The following is an 11063-nucleotide window of genomic DNA, read 5'->3' on the forward strand; positions in this document are numbered from 1 at the left end:
CGCTTAACTGGCTGAGCCACCCAGGCGCCCCTACAATACAGATTCTGCTCCCGTGAAACCAGGGCTGGCCCAACATTCGTGATTTCTAACAAGTTCGGAGATCCTGCTGGTCCCAAGTACACATACATGCACATCTCTGTAGCAAGGCCACAGAGATTTACAATGGCCTACACACATAATACATGCGCGGATAAAGGGAGGAATAAACAGTTGTAATGATGACGGATCTTTGTGAGCAGGCGAGACTGTCTTTTGCTCTTGCTTACCCGGCAACAGGTTTTTGTGGCCTGGCTGAAGAGCCTCGTCACCACTCCACCGATGTCCTCATGGTAAATTTTGTTCAGTGGACGTTCAGTGGACGAAGAGCTGTGGACGTGAGCTGACCCTCTCTTTCACGCTTAACTTCTGGGCTCAGACCGGGAGAGATGGAAGGTGCCACACAGGTTCAACGCTATGCTAGACGGTTCCATGGTGATGTGTTACAATTCTCAACTATTCTTCTGGTTAATACTATTCATTCGTTTGACTAATACGGATTCAGCACACAAGTATACAATGTAGAGATGTAAACAAAATGCCCACACGAGAGTGTCATGAGAGGTGCTTACATCCTAATCGGGCCTATTAACTTCGTGACCGCAGGCTACATAAAGTGTTGGACACACGTTATCTCATTTGATCCATGAAAGTAGACGAATGAAAATACTGAGGGCCATCATGATAAAGCGACTGGTCTAAAGCCAGAGAGCAGATAAAAGGCAGGGTGTGGGTCTCAACCTGGTTTTCTTCAAGTTCTTTCCTCTTTCTAATACCTGGTGAACAAAATGTACCATTAAGGTCATTGTCACAGGGGTGTGTCGGCGGCTCAGCTGGTTAAGCATCTGACTTCGGCTCCGGTCATGATCTCACACTTAGTGAGTTTGAATCCTGCATTGGGCTGTGTGCTGACAGCTCGGAGCCTGGAGCCTGCTTCAGATTCTGTGTCTCCCTCTCTGCCCCCCCGCCACGCTCTCCCCACCCCCGTCTCTCCCCGCCTTGCACTCTGTCTCTGTCTCAAAAATAAATACACATTTTTAAAAAAAGAAACATTGTTATGGTGATTGCTACCTTTCCAGCCAGGCCAGGAAAACCTATTGCCTGGGTAAGGAACGGCAGAAGATAGCCTCAACCTTGCTCAAAAAAGACCATTTTTTATTTACAAAACAAAAAAAAAAAGATTTATTGACTACCTGCAAATCAAGAGGCATCTCATTTCCATCTGGATAACAGACTGGAACTCCTTGGCGAAACGGTTTAAACACCCACCTTTACTTCAAACTCTTTGCTGATTTATTTTGTGAAAGACAAAGTTACGATCTCAGTGCTTGTTACCGTGTCGCTGAAGACTTTACAAGTCCTCGGAAAGCCAACTGCTACTAAAAGGAGGACAAACACAAAGAATTCAGAGCAAAGTATGCAAGCATCTTCTATTTGCAAAGAAATTTCTCTCCCTACTCTACCGAGTAAATTGTAGTCAGTTCTTAGAGTCACACGGGTTAAGTTGCCTTTCAGAGAAGATTCTTAGAACTGGCACTCTCCTGCCCGGGGCTGGAAAGCCATCAGGCAGCCTGGGGTCAAGGTGGGGAGACAACAGGAGCACTATAGGAGCACCACACCAGAGGCCCTCCTTAGACTGTGAGCTGTAAGGTTAAAAGACGTCACATAATGTCTCTGCTGAGAAACTGGGAAACTTTCCTTATTTAGGTTCCTTCTCTTCTCTTCAACATAATGTGCTTAATTTAGCCAACACCACCCCTCATTAGATACTAATAGACAGGGGTAAAGAAATGCCCAGGTTGAAAGCATGCTGCAGAAGGCATACCAAATTCAATTCGCATTAGAATAGCTTCCGTAGCATATCAATGGGGTTAGTTTAGGAGGTGCTGTTGCAAGGCAGAGATACCCCTGGTACCTGTCTGTGATAACCAGAGTAGCCATGGTCGCCCTGGATGGCCCTGCTTTACCACTGTTGAGCCAACATAATCATTAAAAGCTCTCCCTTTGCACTTTCACATGTGTTCCCATTTGAACAGCAAATTATACACTCCCTCTATTTCTAACTGACTGTCGTATCTGCACAAACTTCACTGCTTGCCAATTTGCAGATTGTGCTGGGAAGTTTGCCACACAGAACAGAGTGATGAGTATAAATCCAAGTACCCTCTGATCAGGGAAATCGTGGGGCAAATCAATGGTAACAACCCCTAATCTCCACCATGAATACCTGAGATTTACAGATTTTTTTTTTATTTGTAATTAATTTCTTATACAGGGGCAAATACTGTTGTTATCACTACATAACAAACGACGTAATCAAAATAAAGAAAAGGGGGGCACCTGGGTGGCTCAGTCGGTTAAGCATCCAACTTGAGCTCAGGTCATGATCTCACGGTCCGTGAGTTCGAGCCCCGCATCGGGCTCTGTGCTGACCGGCTCAGAGCTGGGAGCCTGCTTTGGATTCTGTGTCTCCCTCTCTCTCTGCCCCTCCCCCCGCTCACATTCTGTCTCTCTCTGTCAAAAATAAAATAAACACTAAAACAAAAAAGAAGAAAAAGAAAAGATAGTTAAAAAGTACCTGGCCACCTACTTGATGAGAAGCATATCGTAGGTGATTGGGCATAAAAACACCTAACACATAAACTATATCTTTCCATCTTCAAGGTATTTCCAAACTATTGTGGGAAGCACAGGCTAATGGAAAAAGTAAGAAGCATAAATGACAGATATAGACTGATCGTATGCGTCAATGTTGGAAGAGCTCTCTCAAGTTTACATAATAAATATGTGTCAGAGTTTAAAACAGAGGAAGTAGATGGAAATAAACATTTATGGGGCACATAGTATAGGCAAGGGTGGGCTACCATTAGGCCTCGTTTCGCGTAATTCTCGTTTCAAGCCCTGTGAAGGCCATAGCATTTCTTCTACAGATAAAGCAACAGATTCTGAGAGGCCAAGTAACTTGCCTGAGGCCACACAATGCCCACACTGGATCTACTAAAGCCAAGGCCAGCATTCTCTCCCCCTGTGCTGTATGAGTCGCCCTCATTTTGAATAGTCCAGGGCAGAAACTGGCCAATATCAGGAATCCTATGAGTGTGTAAACTCAGAGGAAATAAACGTAAAGTTGTACAAAATACAATAGCCAAAAGTCAAAGGGAGATAGACATTTTTTAAACTCTAAAGAAACGGAAGAAGATTATTTCTCCACATTTCCAAAAGCAAATTCCAAAACAGCTGTGTGTATGGTTAGGGGGAGAAAAAGGGGGGAGAAAAAGGGGGGAGAAGAATTGTGTAAAAATACATACTGATCCAAAAGTATTTGTTGAGCTGGTCGTGCTGAATTTCCTAGGAAGTCTCCCCTACAGGATGTATTAATCCCTTTTTGTTGTTCTAAGGCTGGTTACAACAAAATCCATCCCAACCACTGCTGTGTAGTAAAGAAGGGAATCACTGAGCAACAGATGAAAGCTTCAAGTATTCAAACCATGGATGCTTTGGTCCTGCTATCGATTCCATTCACCCCCAACTTATCAAATACTTTGGAGTTACAAAGGAAGGTGCTGGACGGAGGAAGAGGAGCTTGGGGGTAGAGGAAGCCAGGACTCCCAATGTCAAGTACATTGCAACCCAGTAGGTGAACAGACAGGTTATACGTGATGACTTCAAACTGAAGTACAAAGAAAGAGCCAGGAAGACACTAAGGCCAAGGGCCAATTAACCATAGTTGCCCTTTCTTCCCACAGGTGAGCTTCAACTTCCTTATCTTTTCATAAAGGGGCGCCTGGGGGGCTCAGCCGGTTCAGCGTCCGACCTCAGCTGAGGTCATGATCTCACGGTATGCGAGTTTGAGCCCCGCATCGGGCCCTGCGCTGTCAGCTCAGAGCCTGGAGCCTGCTTCCGATTCTGCGTCTCCCTCTCTCTCTCTGCCCCTCCCCCACTCACATTCTGTCTCTCTCTCTCTCTCTCTCTCTCAGAAATTAATACACATTAAAAAATAAATTTTTTCAAAGAAAAGAAAAATATAGTTGCCAAGGGCTGAAGGATGAGGGAAATACGAAGAGGTTGATAAAAGGGTACAAACTTTCAACTCTAAGATGAATAAGGTCTGAGGACCAGATATAAAATATAGTTACTAAAGTTAAATAACACCGTACTGCATAATTGAGATTTGCTAAGAGAGTAGACCTTGCTTATTCTCACCACACACCCGCACACAAAGATAACACATGAGGCAATGGATGCGTTCACTTGATGGAAGGAACCGTCTCACAATGTACACGTACATGAAATCAGATATTGTACCCTTCACATATCTCATGATTTTATTTGTCAGTTATACCCCAGTGAACCAGGGGAAGGGGGGGGGGGGCGGATCCTGACCTTCACAACTTCCTTGCGGAATTTTTTAAAACCAAAATCATTGAGGAAGTGTTCTGAAAACCCTACTTTAGAGTGCCAATGACAAGTAACAGTGACAAAGGAAACTGGGTCCCGTTTTAACTGTTTAAGGCGAATCCGCACGGTTCCCTCCGTCCTGGCTCAGGCAGGTTTGTGTCCATCTGAGGAGGCTACCTGGAGGTGCAGCTGACTTTCTGGCTCCTCGGTTCCTGTCGCCTCCCAGCCTGGCCTCCCTCCGGGCTCCCTCCTCCAGCCCAGCCCAGGCCCCGCTGCTGCTGCTCCCACACCACTGTCTCCAGTGATCTCATGCACACTCATGGCTTCAGTTCTCTGTTGACCCGAAGTTACGCCTCCAGCCCAGACGTCTCTGAGCTCCAGACTCATATATCGGCCCGCCTGGTGGATATTTCCACTCGGGTGTCTGTAAGCCCTGTCCAAAAGGAACTCACTGTCTTCCCTCTCTTCCAAATACCGTGCCTTCTTCCCTTTTCCTATTCTTGGTAAACAGCCATTGTCACCACGACTTACACAAGCCGTAATCTGGCTCTCTTCTCAGTACCTCCCTCCCTCTCCTCCCTCCACCGGCACTTCATCCTTGGAAGATAATGCCTCTCCCCCCCCCCCCCGGCCATTTTTTAAGTCAAATAATTGGTGCAATGTTTAGCATTTCTTGTACAGTTCTTAATTTTTGTTGCTGTTTTATAATTGTGTGTGATGCCTGCAAAAGGTAGATATATTTCTAGATGGTGGCTATCCTTTGAACCATTTAAATTGGCCTATGTCCGTTCTGTAACATATTTCAACTACTTAAGTTTGTTTTTTTTTTTTTAATTTAAATCCAAGTCACTTAACATATAGTAATAATGACTTCAGGAATGGAGTTTAGTGATTCATCACTTACATAGGACACCCAGTGCTCATCCCAACGAGTGCCCTCCTTAATGCCCATCACCCATTGAGCCCATCCCCCCCCACCCTACACCCCTCCAGCAACCCTCAGTTTATTCTATTTAAGGGTCTTTTATGATTTGTCTCCTTGTTTTTATCTTATTTTCGCTTCCCTTTCCTTCTGTTTACCTGTTTTGTTTCTTAAATTCCACATATGAGTGAAATCACATATTTGTCTTTCTCTGAATGACTTACTTTGCTTAGCATAAGACACTCTAGTTCCATCCACGTAGTTGCAAATGGCAAGATTTCATTCTTTTTGATTGCCAAGTAATACTCCATTGTATCTATATCCCACATCTTCTTTATCCATTCATCCGTCGATGGACATTTCGGCTCTTTCCATACTTTGTCTATCGTCGATAGTGCTGCTATAAACATCGGGGTGCATGTGCCCCTTCGAAACAGCACACTTGTATCCCTGGAGTAAATTCCTATTGCTGGGTCGTAGGGTAGATCTATTTTTAATTTTTGGAGGAGCTTCCACACTGTTTTCCAGAGCGGCTACACCAGTTTGCATTCCCACCAGTAGTGCAAGAGGGTTCCCGTTTCTCCGCATCCTCGCCAACATCTGTTGTTGCCTGAGTTGTTCAGGGATAAAATACCTGTCATGTTCCCACAGGGTCGCATGTTCATTTCTGATTCAGCTAGTCTGCTTATCTCTTCCATCTCTGTACAGACAACAAAGACAGTTGGAATCTGTATAGACAAGCACTTTCCTACCTGGGCTCTGTGAAACGTTATTCCCAAGAAGTTTTCATAGATACTTCTTTTTTAAAAAGAAAAAAAAAAAAAGGTGGCAGTGGGTTCCAACATGAGCGAGACTGTCGGTTGACTGTGTTTTCCAGACCTTCCCCCTTCGCCCCTGGCCCCCGGGTGTTTGGGCTCCAGAATGGAGCTCTAGTTTTCACTCTGGGTCCAAGAAATGAGCAAGATGATTCCATCTGGTTATAACACAGTGGCGGCAGGATGTGTGTGCAAATGTGATGTTTGGATTTCAGAGTGTGATTGGTTTTCTTTGTGTTGTTGAGACTCGGTTTGCTTGCTTTCCAGGCACCTGAGCGGGCTGTGCGACATGTAAGCATCCACACCCTCGCTGTACAAGCTGGGCTGTTTTCGTTGGGAACCCTGACTCTCCCAGTCAGCTCCGCTAAAAGGATGAGGCTTCTGGCCCCTTCTCAACCAGCTGCCCTGCTGGAACCTGCCATCATAATGGCTGCCCCCCACCCCCCACCTCCAGCCCATCCCCAGTGAAGTGCACTAAATTTGAACTCTGGCTGCTTCCACCTTCGGCAGCACACATGTTACCCTGCCCTGGGTTCTGAGAGCTGTAAGCCTGGCCTTCTCCTGAGCTTGGACGTCCCCCTGCCCCCCCCCCCAATGCGTTTAGGGGTGCTGGAGGCAGCCACAAAGCTTGCTATCCAGTGAATCTGCATTCTCTAAGAAAGGGCCACTCAGTTGTAGGAAACGCACCTGCCTAGAGTTCCCCCTTCAGAACCAGAGAGTGTAGGAAGGACTGAACCAGGTTAAGGCACAAGCTACCCCTGCACAGCCTGACCTCTTTGCAAAACCACAGCACACAGCTGCACGGTTACATCTGGGAGAAGCCTCCAGCAAGGAACCTGTTTGCTTTAGTCGAGTCGCCCCAACTATTTTGAGCGTGGCTCACTTCTTGGTAACCCGCCTGCTTTGGGTATGTATTAATACAGACTGACAAAAACTCCCCGAGGATATGGAATAAGCTCATGAGGCAGATTTTCTGGGTCTGCCCAAACTGATTTCAGCTTTCCTGGTGTCAGAGCAGGTGGACCAAGAAACCCGCCACAGCTCTCGCTTTGCAGCGGGTTACCTCTTTGTGAGCTGCTCGGGGCCAGGGCCGGAGGAGTGGATGGAGCCAGTTCCGGAGAACCTGAAAGAAGGAACAGGGACAGGACCGGGAGCCAGGAGGCCTGGAGGAAGGGTCTGGAGTAGAATTTGCCTGCCTCCTGCTGCCGTTCCCTCCACCCCCCCACCCCCACCATGGCCTCCGGCTTAAACCTCAGGGGAGAGAAGTTTAAGAAACTGGCAAGAAGGATGCTTTTAGACAGTGCAACAGTGAGGGCTGCTGGAACCCAGAGCACTTCTGGCTTTAGGAGAGAAGCATCCTCGCTACTCTATCCCCAGACCCTATTTTCTGGCCCCTGAGCCCAATGGGCTAGGCTTTTCAGGAACAGCAGCAGCAGCTGAGAAAGAGGCAGGGGTCAAAGGTGTCCAAGGAGGAAGAAGGATCCAGACGTGTTACTGAGCACAGGAGGGACATCACCCAGCAGGAGACCCTCAGCAGTGATGGAGAGGGACTTTCCAGAGTGCAGGTGGGAGGTAAGGTCACCGAGGAGCATCACCGCCATTACTAGGATCTTATTGTCCCCATAATTCCACCCAGACACTAGAGAGCCCCAGGCGGGGGCAAGCTCTTTCTCTTCCCTTCCTGTGTTCACGAACCTTCTGGTTTCCTCCTTCCGCTTTTCCCCAGGCCACACTTCCCCCACCCGTCCAGTCTCCCGGAACTATTGGATCTGAGAAGGAGGTAGCTGGCTTGCAGAGCCTTTCATACGTTATTCAGGCGACTCAATGGGTGGTGGTGTCAGCCGCCCTCCCCCACCCCCCCAACCCCACCCTCGGGGTTACTGGCCAAGAAACAGGCTCATAAAACAAACGGTCAGACTTTGGGTCGGGGCTGTTTCTAGTAAAAGGGAGTTCCCGTTGTCTTAAATCACCCAGGATTGTTTGCTGCGAGAGGCAGCCGTTTAATCTGAAACACAGACAGAAATAAACTGCGGCCGTGGGTCCCTGCCTGCCACGGCTGAGCCCGACTTTGACATTCTAAGCGCTGTGAGTACCGAGTGGCCTGGATGGCTTGAGGCCAAACGGTAATGTTTCCTTCTGCTGTTGTTGAGAAAGGCATTCAGGAAAACAATTGAGCACAATACGGGCCTTCCTGTTCCGCCAGGCGGGCGTGCGAACCACCCTGCAAACGTGGAGCGAGTGAATCATCCCTGAGAAAGGGGGGCTTCCCTCTCCTCTGTCGGAGGCTTTCTCCACGGCAGCCCCGGGCACGCTGCCACGCCGTGGACCCATCGAGCCCCCGTTTTCAGAACCCATCTGCCACCTCCCCCGCACCGTGGGATTCGCCCCACTCGCCAAGTCCGGGTTTCTGCCGGGAAATGTCACCAACGTGTTTCTCGCTTGGGAAAGGCATCGGCCGTGAGTTTCCCTCCAGCCAGGAAGTCAGTCCTGCAAGAGAAGGCCCCACTGGGGCTTTTGCTCTAAGACATTTCAAAATGCCTGCACCTCGTGGGCTTTGCGGGACAGGGGCCACACGGCCTTGGCCCACGTGGCGACTAACACGTGCTTGGCTGGTGGAGACACGGCGGGTTGCAGTTGCCTCTGACGGGCGAATGGCTGAGCGGAAATGAAACCAGCTGTGTATGGAATTTATTACCACGAGACCAGAAAGAGGCCTCACCTTACCATGTGTTATGTATGACCTTTCCTTTTTCAGGCGATGCAGCCGAAATCCTAAGGGGTGCACGGTCGCGTCCTGCTGCAAGCGATGGAACGTAGAAAGATGTCAGACGGTCAGTGGTTGGTTGTAGCTCTCTCTCTCAGTCTCCATCTCTCCCTCTCTCTTCCACTGCCCGTTCTTCCTCTCTTCCTCCACCCCCCGCCCCCACCCATCCCATCTCTGGGACAGGGGCAACATTTTCAGCCGGGAATGGCATCCAGACTCTAAAAGATCCCGCAGAATAGGACCCAACAGAGGTGTTGAACTTGACATCATCCCGCCTTCTCTATTCTAGGAGTGAGCACACAAGGTCCCTTGACCAAAAGCTAAACCAACGGACATTCAGTTTTGAAGGGTCACGGGACCTGCCGCTCCAAAATATGCCACCGGAGGATAGCCGTTGTTTCGAGCCGCAGGCGCTTGAACAACAGCAAAGGCAAGGAAAGGCCTTCTCTGAACTCTCATCTGCCTAAAGACGCATCCTCCAGGAGCAAGTCAGTTGGCACAAATTTCTCCCCAGGAAGTTCATCCCCCAAGGAAGGTGGAGTCTTGTTCCAGGGGAGGACACTGTAGGCGGACCTCACACCCAGGCAATCTCCATCCCAAACCACCTTTTCCAGAAATCATTTACTCTCCCCTAAGAGGCCTGCCTCCTCCCTCCCCTTTTCCCTGTTAAGGTGGTATTTAAGCCTAAATTGTAAGCCGCCTCTCTGAATTACTCATTTTCCCTGGGTGTCTCACATTTATGTATGAGGGCTACATGTTACTGATAAACTTGTTTTTCTCTTGTTGATCTTTTGGTCTTTTATTGCGGGGGTCTCAGCCAAGAGCTCAGGAGGGTAGAGGGAAACTCATTTTTTCTCCTGTACAGTTTTAATCACCCACTTTGCCTGTGCAAAGGAGCTGCCACTAACCATCATATTTTGATAAGATAAGTAAAAAAAAAAAAAGAGAGATTCTTTAGTACTTGATTTAATATCATAGAGTATTTGGAAAAAGCTAGGAGGTTTGAGCCTAACAAAATTGTGTTCGGGCCCCACCTCTTCCATTTTCCCACTAGGCCATGTGGGAAAGCCATTTGACTTCTCTCTGCCTCCGTTTCCTCATCTGAAAATGGGGATAATAGCAATGCCTGTCTCAGAGGGTTGTTGCGGGTATTAAAGGAGATGACGATATGGGTAATTTTACTTAGTGTCTTGCCCCAGACCCAATAAATATAGTGACTACTGCCACTATTAATAATAATGGTAATAAGCTAATCAATAGCTTTTTTCATTTCAAGTCTGGGCTTGCCTCAGCCAAAAGCATAACGTCCTCCCTTAGGAAGGTAGAGCGTCTTTTGCCAAAATGAAATAGGCCTCTAAAGGGAATACGTTTCTGAGGAAGGATGGGGTCATTTGTCAGCTGAAAAACAGGATCTTTTTTCAATCATAATAGAAAATATTTCAAAAACGAGCAGGTTGCTGGGGGGGGTAAAGCCACGACATTTCTCCAACAAATTGCCTAATCGTTTCAACCGATACATAATTCCTAGAAAGTTACATAGTATTACACCAGGCCCTTCAACTCAACAAAGCAAGTAAAGTAAATGAAAAACATTCATTGGGTTTCACTCAACTGTCTACCAGATTGTATACTAACTGGATTAGGTGTAGAATTAGAGAACACTCTGGTATATGCTTTCTTTTTACTCAATAGAAAGCGAACTAAAAAAAAAAAACAAAAAACAAAAACAAAAAAAAAGGTTTTTCAACCAAACACATTCAAAACTCCATCCTTGTCAGTCAGGTAGCCATCACTTGGACATCTTAATCAGTCAGTAAAGAAGCTTCTATTAAACTGAACTATTCTGAGGAATCTCGGGAGTACATTCAGTTAGGGCACATGGCGTTTCTGAATCACAATCTGTATCTCTAGGAGAGATTCAGCTTTGATCTTAAAAGCCTCATAAAAGAAAACATTTCCCCAAAGTCATTTCCATAAAGCCCACACTTGAGTGAGATTTTGGCCATGTGGCCAGAAAATTCAGAAAAATTCTGGTTAACACACCCAACGTCTTTTACCAATGGTCTTGTTGGGGGCACAGTTCATTTTCAGCTTAGTCAGGTCTTTTGGAAACTGAACCACAGGAATA

General features: G+C 47.2%; 1 long non-coding RNA gene across 1 annotated transcript; it reads left to right on the forward strand.

The window, feature by feature from the left end:
• Window positions 1-8361: 8361 nt before the first annotated feature.
• Window positions 8362-9720, forward strand: LOC128312152 (uncharacterized). The gene is made up of 2 exons (XR_008291066.1): window positions 8362-9002; window positions 9225-9720. It is a non-coding gene; the product is annotated as an uncharacterized LOC128312152 (long non-coding RNA).
• Window positions 9721-11063: the final 1343 nt, after the last annotated feature.

This window comes from Acinonyx jubatus, chromosome C1 (assembly GCF_027475565.1).
Source record: "Acinonyx jubatus isolate Ajub_Pintada_27869175 chromosome C1, VMU_Ajub_asm_v1.0, whole genome shotgun sequence".
In the NCBI taxonomy this organism is placed as follows: Eukaryota; Metazoa; Chordata; class Mammalia; order Carnivora; family Felidae; genus Acinonyx; species Acinonyx jubatus.